Source organism: Natator depressus, chromosome 6, assembly GCF_965152275.1.
Source record: "Natator depressus isolate rNatDep1 chromosome 6, rNatDep2.hap1, whole genome shotgun sequence".
In the NCBI taxonomy this organism is placed as follows: domain Eukaryota; kingdom Metazoa; phylum Chordata; order Testudines; family Cheloniidae; genus Natator; species Natator depressus.
Window position 1 is genome coordinate 126,665,492 of NC_134239.1, and position 26,793 is coordinate 126,692,284.

The following is a 26,793-nucleotide window of genomic DNA, read 5'->3' on the forward strand; positions in this document are numbered from 1 at the left end:
GAATAGGCTAGGCAGCCAAATTTAACTTTAATACTCTCTCTCCACCCAATTCATGTTCTTTATCAAAGAAAATGGCTGATCTGTTGGCTGCTCCTGCATGCTCTTTGGGCAGCGAGTTCCTTGCCTTCAAGCTGGATACACTTGGATTTCTCCACCATTTCCTGTGTTCCCACATCAAAAATGGTTTTCTTTTTTTAAGGCGGATGGTCCATTTAGGAAGCCCTTTACCGGAAGAACATTAAAGTGCAGCAGTAATATGGGATCTGATTCTGCTCCCGTTGAAGTCAACAGCATGTCTCCCTTTGATCTGATTGGTATCAAGACATCATGTCCTCAACCCGGGTACAAATGAGAGGCTTGATCCTGCTCTCACATACATGGATTTTACTCGGTGTAATGCCACTGAGCTGCCTGGAGTTTCTCCGATCTTTCACTGGTGTAGATGAGATTGAGGTTCATGGTGCCAACTAAGGCTTAACTTTGTTTCTTAATAAGGCTAAAATATTGATCCCTTGAGCTCAGTGAAGTAATACTTGTGTGTGCGAGATCAGAGCTGTGCTCCATAAGCCTCTACCCAGATGTAATGGTGAAATGAGAATCATAACAAACCAAGAGCACTAGCTGTCTATCGAGGTTCAAACAGAGAGCCCTGCCAGGGTCGGGGGGGAACGCTCTATTAGCAGGATGCTTTCTGTCCACATCAGCGGCTTTCTGACTCAAATCTAATCAGGCTTGGAGGATGCAGAAAAGGATGTCCTATGATTATACAACTGGAAATATTGTAATTAAGTGGTGCAGCTCGAGTTGCTAAGTGAATTTAAAATGCATGTAAATAATTTCCCAATGCCTTGTGTGTGTCAGACAGGAATGAGGTATGCAGACCGTGAGAGCCTTGCCGGATTTTTCAGGATTAGAACGGCTCCAGTTGCTTAAGATACAGACTTTTTTTTTTTAAGTTCATAACAGTGAGTGAAGGTGAGCCAGACCTGCCAGAGCGGCATCCTCATCATCGGAACTCAATAACACGAAGGTATCAATCAGCCTCACTAAATTAGCATTTCACTGATAGTGATGCACAAAAGCCTTTTAATGAGGACTTTCAAGTCTCTCAGCCCAGGGTTTCTGACTGCCTGTTCCTAAGCAACCGAGAGGACTGGCAGCCCGTAGGTTTATGATGTATCCTTAAATAAAGGATTTACAATGCTGGAAATTGCGTGCAAAATTAGGATAATTACGTTTTGTTGTTTTGGCACAAAGTTGAAAGATAAACAAACAAGCTTTGGGCCCTTAGAAGCTTCTTGTTTTGTTCTTGTTCCTTCTACTGTTCAGTGGGATAAGCTAAGGCCCGAGTTTGGTGTTTGCCCGTTTTGTACAAATCAACACTTTAAAAGTTTTTTTTAAAAATGCTTCTTGACTTATGTTAATATGGGGAACTGCACGAATCCTTTGTTATAAACCACCCAGCCCTGCCAAGATGTGTGACTTCTTTTTCAAGAACGGGGATGACACACTGGTCCCTATGTTACATGCCTTCATGCCAGTATAGCTGACTCATTCTTCTGCTGGGCCCAGTCTCCTAGGTACAGCAAAAAGTGCACTGCAAGGGAGACACTAGCATCTCCTTGGATCAGCCATGGGTTGGTTCAGTGCATGGCATAATTTTGGGAGCTGATTTTGGGCTGCTCTAATCTATGTTTTGGCTGCAAATGGTTGTCAACCAGCCAGTTGTACTCTGGCCATGCCTCTTCCTGTCCTTGGAACGCCTCCTGTGTGGACAGCTGGGAGGGATGAGGTAGGTCTGGGCATGATGGCTTTATTTCACTCTGTGGTTCCTGTTCCACAGCTATCCAGCACATGTGTGCCTAAGTCATAATGCTCCACAGTAAACAAAAACCCAGAACCAGTGTACAATTTGTGCAGAGTGTGGATTCAAATGAGCATCTGCCTATGTGAGGGTGAGGAGAAGGAATGGCAGATTATCATGTAATTACAGCTACAGAACAGGGATACATCTGGTCATAACCACATCTGCTGTAAATACATTATAACAGTATAGTCCAAGAGTAAGCAGTAGGTTCTGTGTGGCCCTATGGAGCTGGAAAATCTTGGAAATCTGTCCTAATCGGTGGCTCCACATGTCAGCGACCTCGATTACTGCAACCTCCTCCTCCTTGGCCTCCCTGTTTTACATTTCATGTCCCTCCCCTCTGTCCAAAAACAGTGGGGCTAAAATCAACTCCCCTTGCCCACTGCTTGGAGGATGTCACACCCTCTCTGGACCACTTCGCTGGCTTCCCCTGACCTTCTGGTCCTAAATAAGTCTGTTCCTCTCTGCGTCTCTTCTCATTTTCTTTGTAGTGCTCTTGCTCCCTTCCCTGCACCACAGCCTCCTGCCTTAGCTTTCCCTTCCGCACAACTCTGCTGGTGTTTACCAGGCCAATTTCCGCACGCGGAAGATCTGCCTCAGATGTGTCCCACTGTTGCCACCACTGATTCAGCTCCTCTAATGCAGATGAGACATCAGTGGCTGTCAGCATTTTTACTACCCTGTCCCATAGCCCTGCTCTGAGCAGGGTTCGATGGTCTGGTGCTAATGATGCCAGTTCTGCCTTGTCTACGGTAGCACTCCCACCGTTGTTACCACCAATGACAACAATAGTAGGGCTTTTTAGGGGAGAAATTGTAGACGTGCCCTTTGTATCCTTCCTCCACTCTTAGGGTGGGAATTTTCCAAAGGGGCCCAAGCAGGGATCCAACTTCCAGTAACTTTCAATGGTATTTGGGTTTCCAACCCCTAGTCTTAATCCTTAATGCCACTATGAACTCCTCGAGCTCTCTCCTTCCCCTGGCATGTCAAGTGACTGACCTCTCTCCTTTCACATCCCACCTGAAAGCATTCTGCAAAGCTTAGCAATGCCCACCCACCAATGAACAGGGTTTACAAAGAAATCGAGCAAAGCCCTTCAGTTTTTGCACTGGTTGGATGTGTCTATTGCATTGCCTGTCTGTTCACGGGGAGATTTTCAAAAGCACAAAGGGCAGTTGCATGGCCAAATCTCAGTGGTTGTCAGTGGAATTGACTGCCTAACTCCCCTTGGTGCCTTTGAAATTCCCTGCCCCTTGGAGTATAAATTTCTTGGGATGTGGGTGTGGTAGGCTTGTCGCTTGCGCATCACACCACAGGTGTTAAATGCAACCCATTCTGTGCTGGCCCAGCTAGCTAGACAAGGGGAATTGGGCCCTCTGCTTTGTACGGAGTAAGCTCATTGTTACCAGTCCTTACATAACATCCACATGTCCCATTCTTCGCTGCTCTGGGTCCTGCTGCCCTATAACTTACCTATTAACATTGGGCACCAACTCCTCATTTAACCCCCGTGGGAGCAAACTTTAATGCCATAGTCCAAATGTCCACACACAATGTTGTAGAGTTTTGTTGTGTGGCAAACTGACCAGGGCTGCTCACTCATCTGCACCGATCCACCCCTCCAGCAGAGCCTGCGGTGCCTCATCGTTCCAGGATGCTGCAGTACCCTATCCCTGGGCAGGCACTGGGCACAGGTATTTCACTCTCGCCACCAGAGCTGCAGCTTAGTCTGGGCAACAGCACCACTCGGCCAGGAGCCCCCTCTTCTCTCCCCCCGCTGCCTCGTGGTGTTACAGACTCCCAAGGCTTCCAGCCTGTCTACAGTCCTGGCCCTGTTCCTGTCCCAGCCTTTCCTGAGCCTCGTTGCAGCCTTTCTCCAGCCCTGTTCCTGTCCTGCTCCATCCTGCATCCCGACCCCCGCGCCCTTGGATTGACTTCGATCCAGCTTTGACCTTTGGTCTGCATCCGGACTCGGACACTAATTCTGATTTGGCTTGTCTACGGATTCTGACCCCGGTTCCGACCCATGGCCTGTCCCTGGTCTCCGGTTTCAGTTCTGCCCTCGTCCTGGTCCCCACTCTACGTCCGGCTCTGACCCTTGGAACATGTTTTTGACCACTGCTCCAACCACCAGGCCTGACTGTCTAGAACCCAGAGCCTGACAGTTGGCCCTGGAGGGTTTTTGTCCATCAGACTGGGATGCAATTTAATTCTCTCTGTGTGTTCCCTTCCCTCACAGTGCTCGAGCGGCGTGGAGGGGTATGACCCCAAGTTTTTCCATTAGTGGGCTTTGCATGAGACCATCAATGCACACTGCTCTCTCCCTGATGAAATCGCCCTTCCGGAGGCAAGCGCTGTATCTGCTCTGCCTTGTCTGCTTTCTGAACCAGCACAGTCAGTGATATCAGCAGCACAAGTAGAACTGAGAGCCTGAGCTGACTGAAGTCAGTGGCAAAGGTCCTGTCTATGGTGCAGGACCGGGGCATTAGGCTCAGCTTTGACAGATCTGATCGCAGGATTGCCCTGCTGACTCCAAACCTCAGTGCAGAACACAGCAGATTCTGCTGAGTGTGCTTTTCCCCTCCAAAAGGTCCAAGAACATTGATTTGCACCTCACTATCAAACCTCAGTGCATTTGCTACTTAGCTGGAAATGGCAGTGCATGGCAGTTCCCAGGTCTGCACACTTTGCTGGCAATGCCTTGGAGCCGCCCTACTGAATCCAAAACCTGGAACACAAAATGGGCAGGAAAACCAACCCATTTGTTCTTCAAAGCATTCCTGTGCAGTTCACCCAGGGTGCTTTAAGGTCCTGGTTCTGCCACCCAACGTCTACCTTCCTGGCATGAGCAAAGGTGCAAAGTAGGGGCCCTATATCAAGGTCTCACCTCTGCATGGTAAAGAGCCACATGGTGTTTGTTACCTCTGATGCCATAGTTCAGACAGTTGGGGGAGTTCACTCCAAAATCGAATCTAGTGTTTTTCCCTTCAAACTTGGAATTGAGTAATAGATCAAGGGATTCTTACATAACAGGGTAAATAAGACCGCAGAAGAAATTCACTGGTATTTTATAAGAGCCTGAATTCAGTAAGAATTGCATGCTGAAAGGATGAAATTCACCCCTGTGCAATGAGCAAGCAGAAGGTCTGAATAGCGCTTAAATCCCAGTTAAGCCCACAGGGTACATAGACCTTATACTGGCCCTCTGCACAGATTGAATTTTACCCCAGGAGACCAACAATATTTGTTCCTTTAATATTTGTTGTTTTTAGCAGGCATTCCATGGTATAGCTACACTCAAGATAATTTCCAATGTTAATTTAAATGCTGTTTTATACAGTTATTTACATGTATCTTTCTAGGAGGCATTTGAACTTCTCCATCTTTGGGTGACTAGAACTATGCAGCATTACCCTATGAATAGTTCTCCCATCTGTCCTTTTATTACCTCTGCTGCATCTACCAGCTAACTCCCAGAGACTCAGAATACCTGGCCTGTTGCTTATAAAGCATAGTGTCTAACAATACCCATGCCACTTAATAGACAGTCCTAGTAACTTAGCAGACCAGGGTCATACAAACCTATCCACTTGTACAGTAAATTAGGTAAGTGTGCATATTAAAACAATATATCTGTTACATGATTCTGCCAGTGGGTTGTGCCACACTCCTGTGTTATGCAGTCAGCCAGCCGGTTTAAATTTGACTATGTTCTTGTGTTGACCATTAAAGCAAAGGGGCTTATTGTTGCGTGAACCAAACTGCTAGCAAGCTTTAAGGAATAACTTGCAATAATGATATAAAGTTGTTTGAGCTTTAGTAAGAGTGACAAGTTTAGTAGTTTAACGTTTAGTGTAGTGGCCTGTTTATCAGGACAAGCGTTTTTTAACTGCAAAATGCATTTGTCGCATTAGTATGGAAAGTCTGGGTATTGCAGTATGTGCTTGGAATATTTGCAACATGGAACAGAAAAAGGGGATACGTGTAACTGTTGTGTGTGAAAAGAGGAGGTCGTGGTATATCAACAACCTATCTACAAAAGATGGCAAGGCTCAGTTATTTGTCAAACCAGGCAGGACTGGGATCAGGCTTTCATTGGCTGCCAGCTTTGGTCCATAAGCCTGGGTATTAGATATCTATTGTTATGCGCTATTCTTAAATAATAAAGGAAACGTTAATAATAAAGGCAATGAAGCTTGACTACTCCTGCCTCACCATTTATTATTACTGGCTAAAACTGAGCCACCAATAATCAAAATCTAACCAATATTTATATGACAGTAACATTTGCTAACAATGCTATCCAGTTTTTGCCAGTCTCTCAATTCTTCATACTCCTTGTCATTGACTTGGAACCTACCCTGCTAAAAGGCTTACCGCCCTCCTTAATGCTCCTGTGTTTGAAGTTCAACAGTCTTATACGAACTGCTGAACATGTGAAATATTGATTTGAGTAAAACATTTGGACCCCATCCTGCAGTCGGATCCATGGCGTTGGAGCCCTGCATTGCCCTGTTTCAGGATGGGGGCCTTCGTGGTTCTTGACTGGCAGCACTAGAATTACTAGCTGGAAAAAGCAGGACAAAAAAATCTCCATTTACAGTCACAGCAATAAAAATGTTGCTGAGCTACACAGCAGGAATGGAGGAATACAGGTCTGATCCACATCTCACTCTCACTGGTGTAAATGAGGAGTAACTCAGCGGAGTAACACTGGAGTGAATGAGAGGAGACTAAGTCATTGAAGAAGAACCCAACAAACAATCCTGTACAATCTCTTTAATACAAGAGTAATTCAGATAAAGCGGTGGAGCTGAGGGGCCCAGAAAATTTATTCCAGAGTCAACAAACATAAACGTTATCAGCCGAAGAGCCCATGGGTTTAGCCACCAATATGTGATTGTTAAGCAGCGGAATATCTGGTCATGATTCAGAGTCATAAGCTGTTTTAATATCCAGGGACTCCCTTCAGTACCTTGGCACTTGGGCAATACTAACATGGTTACGGTACCAGCACTTAGCCAATTCAAATCCAACCAAAGGGGGATTCTTGGAGGACAATCCAAAATAACCCATGCACATCAAGTATACGAAATACCCAGCCTCCTCCAAACGGCTCTGGATGCACAGTGCCTCATCAATGCAACCAGAAAGCAGGTTAGGGATTCAGAATTTCATTATAGCATCTAAATTGCTATCTGTGTGGAAGTAATAGAGAATTTGCAATGTGTTGGTGTATATCTAGAAGTCTGTGCTGAGGTATCCCCCTCCTCCATTTTCCTTTTCCATTTCTCTTGTGAGCTATTTGTGGGGCAAGGAGTTATCCTTTTCCTTCTGCTAATGTGCTAGATGATATAAAGGAGAGAGATTTCAGTCAAGCTCCAGTAAGTGTGAATATAGTATGTTTGTATAACACAATTGGCAAAAATGGTGTTTTGTCCCTTTCTAGAGGTTGGTTCAGTAGGGGATAATAGCCTACTACTAGTACCAGCTTATGGAGTTACTGCTTTAGCTCAAGTGGTTGAGGTTCATGCTGAAGTTCTCAGGTACAAATCCTGCTGACCTCTTGTGGGGAGGGTGGATCATTATATTTGCATTTATATGGCTACTTGCCTGATTATTTTTTCTTTGCTGTGGAATTCTTTTCCTCTCTTTTTTGCCTTCAGGTTTTCATTGCTGTCTGGCTCTTTCTAGGTGTTTCACACTGGGAAGTATTTCTTCAGTTTAGCCCCTGTAGGTTGGAACTTTATTTTAGATGCTCTGCAAAGGCTTCAGACTGGCCAGACTGCTGAAAATTTATCCCTTGAGAAGATGTTTGTCCGCCGATTTGAATTTGAGGGGACTTTGCGGATTTTGGGTATTGCTTTTCCTTTGGAGGCTTTGAAGCGGCTTTGTTAAATTATGCTTATGTTATTAATGAGAACTCAAGCATATGAGTACATAGGAATATTAGGGTATAAAACCCTACACTAAACTCCACTTTGATAGTCAGATTATTGTACATAAATGGCCTGGGGCCAACCTGAGAGACCGCCTCCCACCCTGGGACATACTGCCACAGTTGGGGCCAGCAGAGGGTCTAAGTTGCAGTCTCTTTAGTATAAGGAAGAGGGAGTGGCTAGTAGGGTGAATGGGCATTCTTTGGTGTAGTGCTGGCCCTTTGGAACATGTTTTCTTTAGTGGTCCATAACAGCCCAAGTTTAATATGGCATGCACTGAGTGGCTCACCTTCTCTCCCTTGGCCATGAGGAGAAGGGCGTTGGGATGAAGTGAGCTGTAGCTCACGAAAGCTTATGCTCAGATAAATTGGTTAGTCTCTAAGGTGCCACAAGTCCTCCTTTTCTTTTTGCGAATACAGACTAACACGGCTGCTACTCTGAAACCTGTGTGGAGAGGGTAGTTAAATTTCTGTTGTCACTGAGTTTTCTGCTTTGCTATGGGATAACTTCTGGGTATGTGTGTTTTGTGATGGGGCAAGGCCAGATGGCTATAGAAAAGTAGTGGGAGATAGATATATTAGCTCCAGGCTAAACAAATCCCTGGTACCAGGTTAAGTGAAATGGAAGCTGCTCCAGGTCAATTAAGACACCTGGGCCCAATTAAGAACTTTCCAGAAGGCAGGGAGAATGCTAGGTTGATTGGGACACCTGAAGCCAATCAGGGGCTGGCTGAAACTAGTTAAAAGCCTCCCAGTCAGTCAGGTGGGTGAGCATGTCAGGAGCTGTGGGAGGAAGTTGCGCTGTTGGAGAGGCTGAGCAGTACACACCATATCAGGCACAAGGAAGGAGGCCTTGAGGTAAGGGTGAAGTGGAGCTTGAGGAAGTGAGGGCTGCTGTGGGGGAAGTAGCCCAGGAAATTGTACATGTCATGTTTCTAAAAGGTCAGCTACCATAGCTGATACTATTAGAGTCCCTGGGCTGGAGCCCGGAGTAGAGGGTGGGCCCGGGCTTCCCGCCCCCCACCTTTGCCCCCTGATTAATTACTGAAACTGGGAGACAGAGACTGTGCAAGGAAGGATAAGTTCTCCTCACCTCCCTCGCTGGCTTATGATGAAAATGGCTCAGTAGACTGTGACCCTTGTCTCTAGAGAAAGAAGGGTTACATGGAGGGTCACAGTGAGCCTCTGAGGCTAGCAAAATCCACCAGGAAACTCGGGACCTACGGAGGCAAGGACAGAGCTTTGTCACAGTTTCTAAAAGTTTTTTAAGGATGCCCAGAGCATTGAGTCTTTTATTGTAGAGCAGTGAAAATACAAAGAAATAAATTCAAGCTAAGAATTACTTTAAAAGGGGGCAACTGGGTTATTAGCCCAAGACCTGACACTGTAAACCCTTAGGCATGTGAGCAGGTCCAATGCGATGCATAAGGAAGGGTTGCTATTTGTGTGTATGGATGACTGTCGTATCTAAGGACAGGGTTGTAGGAGTTGATGAAGGGTTTTGTTGTGTTCACAGCCTACACCCAGAGAAGTTAGACAAAAATGTAAACACTCTCGGTGGAAGGTTGCGAAGTAACCTGGCTGTATTTCTGAGAATTCAGAACGATAACACACAAGAATCCCCAAACAGAAAGAAATAAAACAGGCTGCTCCCTAAGGCAGGAAGGCACAATTCACTCCACCATTTTGTAGGCTGTTTTACCAAACTGGCTGTTCCCAGATCCACACTTTGCTACAGAGCTCCCTAGCCGGCAAGCAGGATCAAGAACCCTCCTGCCCCTCTCACTCTTAAAGTGAGAGCTTGAAATTCCTATATAGTCCCTAGCACACCACAGGTTGGCGCTTCCTTTGAGGGGTAGTAATTTGTGCTTGAGGACAGTAGGTCGGTGAAAGCGTAGATGAGCTATCTTGCTTCCACTGAAGTCAGCCTCAGCCACAAAACTACTGCTTAGAGTGGCCACAGAATTAGGCCATGTCCTCACACTGTCTTATGTTGTAAGCGTCCTTGTCCTCATTAGTTTTGTTTTCTTCTTATCCAAATAGACTGCTGCTCCTTTCTGAGCTGAAACATGAAATTCAGCAGAGAGACTGCTCCTTCTGAAGGCTTCTGCCCCCAATTGCTGCAAAGCCTTAAAGAGACACACCCAGCTATAGAACCGAAATAAAAGTTGCATATATTTTGGTTGATAAGAAACAGGCTGCGACAATATTTCCCAGTTTAATGGATCTAGATGAAACACATTTTCAGGTATTTTCCCACTTAGCTGTGTGGCTTAATAGCCAGCAATCTAGCCTTCATTATGGTAAATGCTTTTTAAAAAGTAACCAGTGCACTATCTGCAGCAGGCCTACTGGTGAACAGAATGGCTTCATCCCCATAAAAATGCAAATGAACTCTGGAAATGTAGGCCTAGCTCATTTGTATTGAAAATAAAAAGGGGCTTTGAACAGAGCCCAGAGGAACTCCGTTAACAATGAGACATTCAGCAGCGGCAGCAGTTCTACAATGCGACAGCTCAGATAATTTCTCAGCCACCTCCTGAAGTTACCCTTTTCTTTTTAACCCTGACTTGAAGGGTTGTAAATATGTGATGGGTACTGTGGTGCTCGCTTAGGGCGGGGGATGATCCAAACACAATACGCCAAATTCTCCTCCATTTCACCGGTCAGGTCAGTCTAAGTGAGAAGAGAATGGAGGCCATTGTCCAAGGAAGCCAAGGACACATTATCTGAATGAATCAGTGTTTTTGCATCCCATCTGTCCTGCAGGAAGGGAACACACCTGTCCTGAAGAAGAGGAGGGATGTGATGGCTCCCCTGAGCTTAGGGCCTGCTCCCCCTAGTGTTCCTGAGGGTGGAAGCCCACCCAAAAGGAGTAGGGAGGGGAGCAGACATGGTGATGGTGTCACCTGTCTTTATACAACAGCTAGCTTAGCTGGAAAGGCACAGAGAGGGTTGCACACTGCTCATGGCAAGGTATAGTGCAGAGGGCTTTCCCTGCCTGGGGAAATGGGGGTGCAGGGTTGATTCCTCAGTCTAACATGCCTCTGTGCAGTGGCTACCAGAGTGAGCACATAGAGCAGGCTCCCAAATGCAGTGAGCGCGTCATAGCAGTGTGCACCCCTGTATGTTTGTAGAACCCAGATCCAAAGACCTTGGCTGCGTGAACTTTGCTGAGTGCTCCTTCTGTTATGAAGCTGACTCAGAAATGTGCCCACAGTTTCCCATCAACAAAGTTGCCAAATGCCTGTCAATCACTTGTGAGATACAGAAGAGACATCCTCCCATTAGACTGTGGGAGTCCCCCAATGTGCTTCTGACAACCATGGCTGAGTCTGAAGTACACGAGCCCCCCCCATCCCTCAGAGATTAGCCTGAATCTGGTCATGACCAAGATCCTCTTTGTCACAACCTCCCTCAACTTGTATCAAAGGACCAGCAGCATTATAGGCTGCTTTCATGGTCTTGTCGACCCTCCTGAGACTCGCTCTGGGATTGCATCCCAGATCTGGGTCTCCTGAAGGTGACAGAAGAGGGTTTGGTGCCAGAGGAAGCAGCCATCCCTGAATCTCAAAGAGAGGGAAGCCAAGCTGCAAATCAATGTGATGCCATGTGGGATAATGCTCTCCTGGCCAGCCAACACAAACCGGGCATGCCAGGGCATATTATAGGTTGCTGACCCTTAAAGGTGAATGCTTGGTGGGCTGCAAGGCGCAAAGCAGTAATGTCCTTTGTCAAGTGAGTGCACAGTGAGTGTCACCACTTTGCACTGATGTAACTTGATGGCGCAAGGTGGAGGAGAAAGCAGGCCCTGGGTGTTTTCAGAGCTGCTTGGACCCTTGTCAATGATGGAAGGACTCATCTGTTTATTTGGAACCGTGAACCTGACACCTCTCTTTCCGCACCAGCCTGAGGAGGGTTGTTATAGACAAAGGAGGGTTGCTACAGAAGCAGACGGACTAGGAGCTGAATCAAAATACAAAGAGCTGCTGCTCTATTCAGTTTTGGTAGTTGGTGTTTTGTTTAGTGAGCTCTTTCTCTTTAATGGGGATTTCACCCAGTCTGAGTAGGACACAGGGGACTCTCCTTCTATGGGGTGTGGGTGGAGAGTCCTGTGCTGGAAAAGGGAAGGCCAAGAAGTGAGCTTTGGATGCAATTGCCTTGACCACCTCCTGCCACCAGCAGAAAATTGGCTTTTACCTTCTCTCCCAGTGCTGGACTCTCAATGGGGTGGCGCTGGGTGGATAGAGTTTCCTTCCCAACAGCACACCTGAGTAAGGGCGAAAGCCCTCAGATGAGGAGGTGTCTTGCAAATGACGCATTGCCTTAATTTGCACATTTGATGAATATGTATTGCCTCATTTGCATGAACTGTCTCTTTATTTTTAATGACAAACTGTTTTCATGTTCTGCTCCCGCTCCCTCCTCACTGCAGGGGTTGTTCTGCTACAGTGAAAGGCCAGCTAGAAAAGGCATCAAATGAAATAATTTTACTTGACATTTAGGTGTCTTTTAGTCCTAGTGAAATTGAAGCAATAAATACGAGCTGAAGCGAAGCACGAGGGGGCAAACATTTTAAGAGAAGTATTTGGGCCAAGCTGGTACCAGGAACTGCAGCAGCAAAGAAGCGAGGGGGAATGAGGAGCCAATATACTGCAGTGAAAGGAGCGGGAGATGCACTGTCTTCGCTCCATCAATAATGTTACAAATGACACAGGAGCCCTGGGCAGCACAGGTTCCTGGTTCCTTCAGAAGGGACCCGATTTCTGTCTCTCGGGGGGTGTTTCAGGCTCCCTGAGAACTGGGATCAGACAGGCAGACTTGCCACCTCCGAAGGTTCAGCAGTTGTGGGTTAAGCCCCAAGAAATCGTGAAATTTAGAAAAACAAGATTGTGTTGTGTGTTTGGTCTGCCCTGCCCATCCCGCGTGTGTGGGCCAATGCTCCCAAACGTATTCAGGGGATGGTGCTCTCACCCCCACGTGTGCTCACCCATCAGTTCTGCCCCACCAGGAGCTGTTAACCCCCTGTCCCAGGCGGGGAGTGGGGGGTTGCAGCAGGGTCCCTTTCTCCCTTTTCAGGCAGCAATCAGCTCCCCGCATCTGCTCCTTCCCAGGCTGGATATTGCAGAGCTGAAATTCCCAGAGGGATGGAGCTCCTCAGGTCATCCTAAGAGTGGCTCCAGCCCCCATCCTGCTATCACTGCTTCTCCTCTCCACACAGCCCCAGCTCCCTGTGATAACACCTCCCCCCACCCACCCCAGCACCTGTCACATCTTGGCCAGCCAGAGGGAATGAACCAGGGACCTCCAGAGTTGAAAGCAGGAGTCTCCACAGCGTGAACTAAAGAACCAGCCTCTCTCTGTGCTGGGGCAACAAACCCATCCCCGTCTGGATCAGGCACACATGCACTGTATGGGACTGTATGCCCAGCAAGGCCCGTGGGCAGTGTGCTTTGAGCTCTAACAGTAAGAGGGGGCCGAGATGCTCCACTCGAACTCTTTGGTCTCGGCTAGGTTGCGCCAGACATAGATTAGGATGTTTGCTGGCAAAGTGTCTCACCTCCACTTCCTGTTTGTCTCCTCATTGGATAGTGTGTAGTTTCATTTTAAATTATGTAGTGTAGTGTCTTTTAAATTATAATTTGTTTTGTTTTCAAACTCTCCAAATATCATTTTGCAAGCTTGTTGCTGACAAACTACAAATGCATAGTGTAAATACTAGGATGGGTGAACGTGAATGCCTGGTATTAAATCAGGATATTGATATAACAGGCATCACAGAAACTTGGTGGAATGATGATTATTAATGGTAATGGTAATACCAAGGCACAAATATATAGGAGTGACAGAGGTCATTCCGGTGGGGGAATGACACTATATGGAAAGAAAGCATATGCAAAACAAATATGTAGTAAAAATCTTAAATGACTCAAACTGTACCATAGAATCTCTATGGATAGAAATTCCATGCTTGAACAATAAGCATATAGCAGTGGGAATCTATTACCATGCACCTGACCAGGATGGTGGTGATGATTGTGAAATGCTCAGGGAGATTAGAGATGCTACAAAAACATAAAACCTAATAATAATGCCGGATTTCAACTCTCCCCATAGTGACTGGGAACATGTCATCTCAGGATCGGATGCAGACATAATATTTCTAGACACCTGTCAAGGTTCCTCCCCCACTCTGAACTCTAGGGTACAGATGTGGGGACCTGCATGAAAACCTCCTAAGCTTACTTTTACCAGCTTAGGTTAAAACTTCCCCAAGGTACAAATTAATTTTATCCTTTGCCCTTGGAATATCCACTGCCACCACCAAACTCTAACTGGGTTTACTGGGAAACGTTGTTTGGACACGTCTTTCCCCCCAAAATCCTCCCAACCCTTGCACCCCACTTCCTGGGAAAGGTTTGGTAAAAATCCTCACCAATTTGCATAGGTGACCACAGACCCAAACCCTTGGATCTGAGAACAATGAAAAAGTATTCAGTTTTCTTACAAGAAGACTTTTAATAGAAATAGAAGTAAATAGAAGTAAAGGAATCACCTCTGTAAAATCAGGATGGTAGATACCTTACAGGGTAATTAGATTCAAAACACAGAGAATCCCTCTAGGCAAAACCTTAAGTTACAAAAAAGACACACAGACAGGAATAGTCATTCTATTCAGCACAGTTCTTTTCTCAGCCATTTAAAGAAATCATAATCTAACGCATACCTAGCTAGTAGTAACTTACTTACTAAAAGTTCTAAGACTCCATTCCTGTTCTATCCCTGGCAAAAGCAGCATACCGACAGACACATTACCTTTGTTTCTCTCCCTCCTCCCAGCTTTTGAAAATATCTTGTCTCCTCATTGGTCATTTTGGTCAGGTGCCAGTGAGGTTACCTTTAGCTTCTTAACCCTTTACAGGTGAGAGGATTTTTCCTCTGGCCAGGAGGGATTTTAAAGGGGTTTACTCTTCCCTTTATATTTATGACAACACCATTAATGACTGTTTCTTGGAGCAGTTAGTCCTGGAACCCAAGGGAGAGGCAATTCTTGATTTAGTCCTAAGAACAGCACAGGATCTGGTCCAAGAGGCGAATCTAGCTGAACCGCTCAGTAAAATTGATCACAATGTAATTAAATTTAACATCCTTGTGGAGGGAAAATACCAAAGAAACTCACAACAGTAGCATTTAACTTCAAAAAGCAGAATTACACAAACATGAGGCAGCTAGTTAAACAAAAATTAAAATGAACAGTCACAAGAGTGAAATGCCTGCAAGTTGCATGGAAACTTAAAAAAACCCCACCACAATAGAGGCTCAAAGTAAATGTATACCCACAAATAAAAAAACGTAAGAGGACCAGAAAAAATGCCATCATGGCTAAACAACAGAGTAAAAGAAGAATTTAGAGACAAAAAGACATCTTTTAAAAATTGAAAGTCAAATCCCACTGAGAAAATAGAAAGGAGCATAAACTCTGGCAAGTGAAATGTAAAAATATAACTAGGCAAGCCAAAGAAGAATTTGAAGAGCAACTATCAAAAGACACAAAAATGAACAGAGAATTTTTAAAACTATATTAGAAGCAGGAAGCCTGCCAAACAGTCAGTGGGGCAACCGGACAATCAAGGTGCTAAAGGAGCACTCAAAAAAGACAAGGCTGTTGCTGAGAAGCTAAATCAATTCTTTGCAGTGGTCTTTGCTGCAGATGACGTGAGGAAGATTCCCAAACCCGAGCCACTGTTTTTAGGTGACAAATCTGAGGAACTGGCTCAGACTGAGGTGTCGATAGAGGAGGTTTGGGAATAAATTGAAAAATTAAGCAGTAATAGTCACTGAGACCAGAGGGCATTCACCCAAGTGTTCTGACAGAACTCATATATGGTATTGCAGAACTACTAACTGGTATGTAGTCGATCATTTTAATCAGACTCTGTACCAGATGACTGGAGGGTAGCTAATGGAACACTGATTTTTTAAAAAGGTTCCAGATGCAATCCTGGCAATTACAGGCTGGTAAGTCTATTTTCAGTACCAGGCAAATTGGTTGAAATTATAATAAAGAACAAAATTATCAAACACAGAGATGAACACAGTACATTAGGGAAGAGTTAACACGGCTTTGGTAAAGGGAACTCATGCCTCACCCATCTATTAGAATTCTTTGAGGGTGTCAACAACCATGTGGACAAGGGTGATCCAGTGGATATAGTGTACTTGGACTTTCAGAAAGTCTTTGACAATGTTCCTCACCAAAGACCCTTAAGCAAAGTAAGCTGTCATGGGGTAAGAGGGAAAGTCCTCTCATGGATCCGTAACTGGTTAAAAGATAGGAAACAAAGGGTAGGAATAAACAGTCAGTTTTCACAGTGGAGAGAGGTGTAGTGGGATCCCCCAAGGATTTGTACGGGGACCAGTGCTGTTCAACATACTCCTAAATGATCTGGAACAAGGGTGAACGGTGAGGTGGCAAAGTTTGCAGACGATACAAAACTACTCAAGATAGATAAGTCCAAAGCTGAAGAGTTACAAAGGGATCTCACAAAACTGGGTGACTGGGCAAGAAAATGGCAGGTGAAATTCAACGTTGATAAATGCAAAGTAATGCACATTGGAAAACATAATCCCAACTATACATACTAAATGATTCTAATGGGTTCTAAATTAGCTGTGACCACTCAAGAAAGAGATCTTTGAGTCATTGTGGATAGTTCCCTGAAAACATCTGCTCAATGTGCAGTGGAAGTCAAAAAAGCTATGTTAGGAACCATTAGGAAAGGGATAGATAATGAGACGGAAAATATCATAATGCCACTATATAAATACATGGTACGCCCACATCTTGAATACTGCTTGTAGTTCTGCTCGCTGCAGCTCAAAGAAGATATATGAGAACGGGAAAAGGTTCAGAGAAGGGCAACAAAAATGATCAAGGGTATGGAACAGCTTCCATATGAGGAGAGATTAATAAGACTGGGACAGTTCAATTTTGAATAGAGACGACTAAGCGGGGATATGATAGAGGTCTTTAAAATCATGACTGGTTTGGAGAAAGTAAATAAGGAAGTGTTATTTACTTTCACATAACACAAGAACCAGGGGTCACTCAATAAAATTAATAGGCAGCAGGTTTAAAACAAACAAAAGGAAGTATTTCTTTACACAACGCACCAGGGGAACTTGTTGTCAGGGGATGTTATGAAGGCCAAAGGTATAAGTGGGTTCTAAAAAGAATTAGATACGTTCATGGAGGATAGGTCCATCAATGGCTATTAGCCGAGATGTTCAAGGATGCAACCCTATACTCTGGGTGTCCCTCGCTTTAGACTGCCAAAAGCTGGTGGTGGACAACAAGGGATGGATCACTCAATGCTTACGTGTTCTAATTCCTTCTGAAGCATCAGGCATTGGCTACTATTTGAATACAGGATACTGGGCTAGATGGACCATTGCTCTGATCCAGTATAGACATTCTTTTGTTCTTATGCACCTTAGCTTGAGGTCCAGTCTTCAGTCTGCATGTAACAATAACTACACATAAGAATTTGTAGGGGAAGCTAAAGTGAATGGGAACCTGAGAGGCAGTGACCATGAGATGGTTGAGTTCAGGATCCTGACACAGGGAAGAAAGGAGAGCAGCAGAATACGGACCCTGGACTTCAGAAAAGCAGACTTTGACTCCCTCAGGGAACTGATGGGCAGGATCCCCTGGGAGAATAACATGAGAGGGAAAGGAGTCCAGGAGAGCTGGCTGTATTTTAAAGAATCCTTATTGAGGTTACAGGGACAAACCATCCCGATGTGTCGAAAGAATAGTAAATATGGCAGGCGACCAGCTTGGCTTAACAGTGAAATCCTTGCTGATCTTGAACACAAAAAAGAAGCTTACAAGAAGTGGAAGATTGGACAAATGACCAGGGAAGAGTATAAAAATATTGCTCGGGGATGCAGGAATGTAGTCAGGAAGGCCAAATCACAGCTGGAGTTGCAGCTAGCAAGAGATGTTAAGAGTAACAAGAAGGGTTTCTTCAGGTATGTTAGCAAGAAGAAGAAAGTCAAGGAAAGTGTGGGCCCCTTACTGAATCAGGGAGGCAACCTAGTGACAGAGGATGTGGAAAAAGCTAATGTACTCAATGTTTTTTTTGCCTCTGTCTTCACAAACAAGGTCAGATCCCAGACTACTGCACTGGGCAGCACAGCATGGGGAGGAGGTGACCAGCCCTCTGTGGAGAAAGAAGTGGTTCAGGACTATTTAGAAAAGCTGGACAAGCACAAGTCCATGGGGCCGGATGCGCTGCATCTGAGAGTGCTAAAGGAGTTGGTGGATGTGATTGCAGAGCCATTGGCCATTATCTTTGAAAACTCATGGCGATCGGGGGAAGTCCTGGACGACTGGAAAAAGGCTAATGTAGTGCCCATCTTTAAAAAAGGGAAGAGGGAGGATCTGGGGAACTATAGGCCAGTCAGCCTCACCTCAGTCCCTGGAAAAATCATGAAGCAGGTCCTCAAAGAATCAATTCTGAAGCACTTAGAGGAGAGGAAAGTGATCAGGAACAGTCAGCATGGATTCACCAAGGGCAAGTCATGCCTGACTAATCTAATTGCCTTCTATGATGAGATAACTGGCTCTGTGGATGAGGGGAAAGCGGTGGACATGTTGTTCCTTGACTTTAGCAAAGCTTTTGACACAGTCTCCCACAGTATTCTTGCCAGCAAGTTAAGGAAGTATGGGCTGGATGAATGGACTATAAGGTGGATACAAAGTTGGCTAGATTGTCGGGCTCAACGGGTAGTGATCAACGGCTCCATGTCTAGTTGGCAGCCGGTATCAAGTGGAGTGCCCCAAGGGTCGGTCCTCAGGCTGGTTTTGTTCAATATCTTCATAAATGATCTGGAGGGTGGTGTGGATTGCACCCTCAGCAAGTTTGCAGAACTGGGAGGAGAGGTAGATACGCTGGAGGGTAGGGATAGGATACAGAGGGCCCTAGACAAATTAGAGGATTGGGCCAAATGAAATCTGATGAGGTTCAACAAGGATAAGTGCAGAGTCCTGCACTTAGGATGGAAGAATGCCATGCACCGCTACAGACTAGGGACCGAATGGCTTGGCAGCAGTTCTGCAGAAAAGGACCTAGGGGTTATAGTGGACGAGAAGCTGGATATGAGTCAACAGTGTGCCCTTGTTGCCAAGAAGGCCAATGGCATTTTGGGATGTATATGTAGGGGCATTGCCAGCAGATCAAGGGACGTGATCGTTCCCCTCTATTCGACATTGGTGAGGCCTCATCTGGAGTACTGTGTCCAGTTTTGGGCCCCACACTACAAGAAGGATGTGGAAAAATTGGAAAACATCCAGCAGAGGGCAACAAAAATGATTAGGGGACTGGAACATATGGCTTATGAGGAGAAGCTGAGGGAACTCGGATTGTTTAGTCTGCGGAAGAGAAGAATGAGGGGGGATTTGATAGCTGCTTTCAACTACCTGAAAGGGGTTCCAAAGAGGATGGCTCTAGACTGTTCTCAGTGGTAGCTGAGGACAGAACAAGGAGTAATGGTCTCAAGTTGCAGTGGGGGAGGTTTAGGTTGGATATTAGGAAAAACTTTTTCACTAGGAGGGTGGTGAAACACTGGAATGGGTTACCTAGGGAGGTGGTGGAATCTCCTTCCTTAGAGGTTTTTAAGGTCAGGCTTGACAAAGCCCTGGGTAGGATGATTTAGTTGGGGATTGGTCCTGCTTTGAGCAGGGGGCTGGACTAGATGACCTCCTGAGATCCCTTCCAACCCTGATACTCTATGATTCTATGATAACACTTTTTGATCAATAGATTTGAAGTGCTTTACTAAGGTAGTTATGTATTAATTCTCCCAACCCTATACAACTTTGACAGATTGGGAAACTGAGATTGACAGCAGTTGAATAGTTGGCTGAGGTCCCTCAGCCAGTCAAAGGCACTTTTGGGAACAGAACCCAGGTGTCCTGACTCCATCTCCTATTCACTGCACCTTGTGTGTGTTTTGTATCAAACGCTAACGTTTTGTGCATTTTGCCCTTTTCTTTGACGTGTCACAATCTCTTCTCTTTTAGACATCGGCGGCATCGGAGTCACCTGCTTTCTTTCCCACATGGCACATGTCTGCAAAGTCATTTTCATTATTGCATTGTTAAATACATTTGGCCATAACTGGGACATTCCTTTCTAATCTTGCTCTTTTCTACAGCTTTACCTTTTCCTTCCTTAACAGGTTATTTTATTTTCTGCTAATCTGGCTTTTATTTTTGCCAACTCCATTGATTGCCAATGTACATTAGTCTCTTCCAGATACTCGCTGCAGTTGCACAAATACACATGCCGTTGGATGAATTCATATTGCTTTGTGTTGCATAAGTTCTGTGTCTCTGAGCAGCCTCTGTTACCTTGGCATCGTCACATCCCATAATAATCTGATTGTGGATTGCGGAATCTCTTAAATTTTCAAAAATTGCAGGAGTAGCTTTTAAGCGTCAGCTCAGTCAGCAGTTCTTCTTTTCCCCTTGCATACAAGAGCTGATAAGCATCTTCACTGGAGTTGCATGGATGGAACTGACAGCAGAATTCTAGTTCATTCTGTATATTAATATAATTAAAAGGTCCCAGTTTTACCAGCTTTGAAACTACATTTTCAATGCAGACACCAGTAGATCTATTTTCTCAACCGAGTAATAGGATATTTCTTCCATGCAGAGGGGACAATGGTGCTCTCAGACTGCGTGTGACTCTCGCATGGTTTCCTTTGTGTAGTGGTCAGAGTAATTGCAATGGATGCTCTTCCTCTTTCTACCCCATTTCTTCAGGATTGAGCTGCCTGCCTGTCCCAAGTGCTAGCACTCAGGGCCTTGTCCAAAGGCAATCAGAGTCTTTTCTTCACCCTTAGGGAGCAGCTTTCCTACTCACTTGTGCAACATGAGTATTGTGCAGGACCAGCCACACCCTGTCGCAGGCTTCCGTCCAGATTCTGCAATGGGCCTGCACAGGCCAGCCACTATGCCCACAGTGAGCCCCATGACAGACCCTTGCAGAACCTATCCCCTTGTCCGGCGTGGGTGCTAGGACCTGCCCACATGCATCCAGCTGCAGGATCTGCCCCCTTGTTTTGCAAAACCTGTGCTAGAGATATAACTTGGATTTTCCTCCTGGAACCTGACCCACATGTGTGGTCTTCATCTGCGCTCTTTATTCATCGCCACTGCAAAATCTGAACCCGCAGTTTAAGAACATGTCCACATGTGAAAAGCCAGGCCCTTCTTAACAGAACAAGGAGTAATGGTCTCAAGTTGCAGTGGGGGAGATCTAGGTTGGATATTAGGAAACACTATTTCACTAGGAGGGTGGTGAAGCACTGGAATGGGTTCCCTAGGGCGGTGGTGGAATCTCCATCCTGAGAGGTTTTTAAGGCCCGGCTTGACAAAGCCTTGGCTGGGATGATTTAGCTGGGGTTGGTCCTGCTTTGAGCAAGGGGTTGGACTAGATGACCTCCTGAGGTCCCTTCCAACCCCGATATTCTATGATTCTCTCTTTGATCCATGTTGGCTAGCTATCGAGTTGTACTTTACATATATCGCCCTCCTTCCCGCCACACACACTCCATCCCTTCTGCGTGTTTTATACTTTTCCCTAAACAGAAGATAAGCTAAGTGATCTGTAACTTCCTAGTGTGTCTCTAGGCCCCTTTTGAAATAATGGCATTACATTGGCCACTTTCCAGTAGGAATCTCTTCTCCACTAAGTGGGCTTTTAGGAAATGTCAGATAAGGGTTTGCCGCTTTGTGTCAGCTGCTGTATCATTATTGCTTTCAAATGTACACTGAATGTATCCCTTTCTTGGGAGATGTCAGTTTCCCTGACCTTTGACTGCAGTAGGGCCCATGGAATGGATCTGTGGGAGTTCATGCTTCTGGGGGGAACAGTACAGTACAGGTCTGTCTCCTTTCACATCTTAATAAACAACCAACAAGACCACAGGCTCTCCAGGGATTGTGTCACAGGTAACTCAATAGATATAGTTCATGGGATTCTCTCAAGGTTGGCTGGGCTAACATTTGACCTAGCTTGGTTTTCGTGCATCTTTTCACACAGTCCATGGAACTTTTCAATATGGGTTTAATTTTCAAACCAAATGGTTCAGTGTATTCTCTTCTCCAGCCTTGTCTACGCTACCAGGGTGTCGACCAAAGTTACGCTATGCCAGCTACGTGAACAGGGCTGGATTAACTCTCCCGTGGGCCCGGGGCTATTAGATTTTGTGGGGCCCCGGTATACAAGTCTTTTTCCTAATTTAAAACAAAATGATTACAATTATGGCATCGAGGCTATTAACCCTCTTCTAAACTTGCTTTTTAATTAATATAAAGCCATTCTGTGGTTACATTTCAGTCTTAAAACATGTAGAATATAGTTACATTAATTCAAAATAGCCTACTTCTTACCTTAGAATAGCTGTTAGATTAGTTTCTTTCTGGGAGGGAGTTTGGGTGCAGGAGGGGTATTCTGCTCTGGGGCAGGGGGTCGGGGTGCAGAAGGGGGTGCAAGGTGCAGGCTTCAGCCGGGAGGTGTTTACCACAGGTGGCTCCCGGCCGAGGGCGCAGCAGGGCTCAGGCAGGCTGCCTGCAGGCTGTTGCCCCACACTGCTCCCAGAAGCGGCTGGCTGCTGGCACATCTCTGCGGTCCCTGGGGGCAGGGGGACAGTGTGTCTCCGTGCCCTGCCTGCACCCGCAAGCACTGCCCCCGCAGCTCTGGCCAATGGGAGCTATGGGGATGGTGCTGGGGGCGGGGGCAGTGCATGGAGTCACCTCCCTCCCCCACCAGGGGCCGCAGAGACGTGCCAGCAGCCGGCTGCTTCCGGGAGCGGTGTGGGGCCACAGCATGCAGGCAGCCTGCCTGAGCCCTGCTGCGCCAGGATCCCCCTTAGCCCGGGGCCCTGGGCTGCAGCCCTGAAAGCCCCTCCATTATCCGGCCCTGTACGTGAATAATGTAACTGGAGTCGACGTAGCCTAGGTCGATTTACTGTGGTGTCTACACTGTGCTGCGTCAATTGGAGATGCTCTCCTGTTGACTTACCTAACTCCTCTCATTCTGGTGGAGCACTGGAGTCGACCAGAGAGGACACTGCGGTTGATTTAGCAGGTCTTCACTAGACACGCTAAATTGACCTCTGCTGCACTGATGGCAGCAGCATCGATCCCCAGTAAGGGTAGACATGGCCCCCGCCTTAATAAAAGGACATAATGTCCCTCCACCCCAAAAATACGGACAGCCCCTGTGGGTTTATAACAGAGTGGGCAGAGTTTTAGGCCCATTGTTACTGTAGCTGCACTGGTTCACTGATCTGTAACTCACAAGAATGAAATTTAAAATTGGCCTTTTATATTAGATTTACACTAGAAATATACTGTGTGATGTCATGCAGGAATCCTCTCCACGGTACTGACCCAGACGTTCATTGTTCCAGAGGCTGTAACCCTGCAAACACGCACCTAAATAGCCCTTTGAACTCAATGGGACTACACCCATGCATAAAGTTACTCATGTAATTAAGTGTTTGCAGGACCACAGGGACTTTGCCCATCCTAGTATTTGCAGTGAGCCCAGTGCATTTTGGTTCAGGACTTCGTGAGTTTAGCCAGTGCAGGGTGAATACTTGTACAGTCCAGGAACAGTCACTACAGCTCATACCTCACTAGCCAGTTTTCGTGCCTTGACTGAAGCTCTCCAGGAAGTGCAGCCCACCTCTTATTACGCATCTGATTTATGCAACGTCTTCCAACTTTATCAAATGAATCCTAGTGGAACAAGCACATTTTTGTTCGTAGACTCACAGAAGATCAGGGTTGGAAGAGACCTCAGGCGGTCACCTAGTCCAACCCCTGCTCAAAGCAGGACCAAGCCCAACTACATCATCCCACCCAGGGCTTTGTCAATCTGGGCCTTAAAAACCTCTAAGGAGGGAGATTCCACCACCTCCCTAGGGAACCCATTCCAGGGCTTCACCATCCTCCTAGTGAAATAGTGTCTCCTAATATCCAGCCAAGACCTCCCCCACTGCAACTTGAGACCATTGCTCCTTGTTCTGTCATCTGCCACCACTCAGAACAGCCGAGCTCCATCCTCTTTGGAACCCCCCCTTCAGGTAGTTGAAGGCTGCTATCAAATCCCCCCTCACTCTCCTCTTCTGCAGACTAAACAAGCCCAGTTCCCTCAGCCTCTCCTCGTAAGTCATGTGCCCCAGCCCCCTGATCATTTTCACTGCCCTCTGCTGGACTCTCTCCAATTTGTCCACATCCTTTCTGTAGTGGGGGGCCCAAAACTGGATGCAATACTCCAGATGTGGCCTGACCAGTGCCGAACATAGGGGAATAATCACTTTCCTCGATCTGCTGGCAATGCTCCTACTAATGCAGCCCAATATGGCGTTAGCCTTCTTGGCATCAAGGGCACACTGCTGACTCATATCCAGCTTCTTTTGCATGGGATTCTTCCATCCTAAGTGCAGGACTCTGCACTTGTCCTTGTTGAACTTCATCAGATTTCTTTTGGCCCAATCCTTCAATTTGTCTAGGTCACTCTAGACCCTATCCCTTCTGAAGGGCTAAAATCCATATGCTATTTATGTAACAACCTGATACACAGACCATGTCAGCTCTTTTTACAGGCCCAAAGTCCAGAGTTTGATCAAGAGGCCAGAGGCCTAGCAAATAGTGGACAATATTAGCTAAGAGAGCAGAATCAAACAAAAGACAATCTTGCTTTTTGCTAATATAAGCTTGCTCAGCAAGATGCCAGGTGGGAATCATAATTGGAGGCTTTATCTAAGAGCTGGAAACAGACAAAAGGAATGAAAGAGGCCCTATGTCTGGATCTGTGTGTATACTCCTCTGCAAAGGAGGTAGCCATGCTCTTCCCACACACCAATCTTGAGTTTATGGAAGAGGTTCAAACATGTCAGTATGAGATATGGCATTCTCCTCCCCTCCCCAATGCCAGTATTTGCCTTTAGAAACACAAATGAGCAACTTGAAAGACAATTTCTATTGCCAGGTACTTTTCAATGTTTCTTTGCTTTAACCCCTAGGTAAGTACCTGTTGGACAATCAGAGGAGCGACTTCATTCCGGTGGACCCCAAATTGGAATTCAGCTTATATATTATACTAACACACTCTATACATTGTTTAAAGGAAAAGACCTGTGTACTAATTATGTATCATGTGTTAACCTGAAACCATGGGCGGAGACATTATGTAATCTTTGACTATTGGCTACTGTGCTTATCTTGTCTTGCTGCTAGACCTATCCAGGGGTTTGAGACTGCCTACCCCGTCATTTCCCTCCACCCATGGAAAATCCACATAATCCATTGTAACCAATTGTTTGGCAGTGTCTCTGAGCCTAATAAGCAAGGTGACACTCCGCCAGCGCTGTGCGTAATAAACCCACGTGCTTGATTCTACACGGTGTCCATTTTGGTCCTTCACCTACCCTCCAGCGTACCTCCCCCACCCCAGCTTAATGTCATCTGCAAACTTGCTGAGGGTGCAATGAATCCTATCATCCAGATACACTATAGCTTTACAACTGTACAGATCAGCGCCTGGCTAATGTCAAGGGAGAAAGGGAAACAAGGAAGTTATAGTACAGGGTGCATATGGAGTCATCAGAATCTACCTTCATTGTTAATTATTATTATATGCATTATGGTGCCAAGAGACCCCAATCAGGATCAGGGGCCCTATTGTATGAGGTACACATGTAGAGGACAACCCAGTGCCTCAGGAGAGTTATAATTGATGGCCCGATCCTGCAAAACATTAATGCATGTGCTTAACTTTAAGCACAAGTAGACCCATTGAAATAACTCAGCAGCTTCAGACCAGAAACCCTAAAGATCTACTTTATGATAACAAAGGAGTTTTGCAGCAGTGTAATGTCCGACATACAGAGCCAGGTAAACATGGGTAGGATATCAAACTGCATCCACCATTCATTACATGGGGAGGAAATTGCTCAGGGAACCCAGAATAAATCTCCCCTTCATTTCTTTAAAACCAGTTAAAACCAGATCTTCCGAAAGAAATGTGCTCATGGTCCACTGAGGATTTTCCCCCCGGCTCCTTTGAACAAAACAACTGAACGGGAAAGCCTCAAGGGCTTTCATTTCTCAAAAATATTACAATTTGAATGTGAATTATCTTATGCCTAGAGCAAAACTCTTATAGAATGTCAGGGTTGTCATGGTTTTAGAGACACCAGGAGCCAATCCTTTGTCAAGTCATATTGGAATTTTAGTCATCCAAATAAACTGTTCTTTCACGAAAAAAGAGTGTTGTTTTGAAAAATAATGAGTCTGGTTCTCAAAGTGTATTGCGAAGATCCTCGTCTCCTGGCTTTCCATAAACAGCTGCATGAGGAACAGGATAATATCTTCAAAGCAAACCCATCTGGGAGAGGGAAACTTCTTTATGTAAAAAGATTTGACTGTGAAAGCTGGGTATGTCACAGCAGCGATTTATATCTTTGTCTTGGTGTAACGAATGGATACAGTAGAAAACTGTGATGGGGGGCTGAGGGAGGCACATTAAAGCACTGCAAACGGGGCTGATCAAAACAAGAAGTGCTTTAAAAATCCAGTTATGAGCCAAACCTGGACTCTAAACCCCATTGTAGGCTAGATTATAATTCAAACCGTGTACCCCCTGCAGAGGGGTAAGAACTCCCCCTTGATCCCCTAAGTACATCCAGATACACAGGAGTAAGTAGGTCTCTTCCCTATTTACTTCCTCCTTGGAATAGGCAGGTGGGAAGTAGGGTTGGCCCTGACTCCACCCCTCTGCTTGCTAGGCAGAGTAGCTGACGTGGCCAGGGAGTGGTAATTTACGGACGCTACAGGCCAGTAGTCAGGTGCTACTTCCCAGCAGCAAGGAGGGCAAATGGGATGAATTGTGACTCTGGGGTA

General features: G+C 45.8%; 1 long non-coding RNA gene across 1 annotated transcript in view; it reads left to right on the forward strand.

The window, feature by feature from the left end:
• LOC141990241 (uncharacterized) overlaps positions 1–25,325 on the forward strand; it is a 348,636-nt gene extending 323,311 nt beyond the window's left edge. The window contains exon 4 of the long non-coding RNA XR_012640115.1: positions 24,915–25,325. This is a non-coding gene — a long non-coding RNA (uncharacterized LOC141990241). The remainder of the gene's footprint in view (positions 1–24,914) is intronic.
• Positions 25,326–26,793: the final 1,468 nt, after the last annotated feature.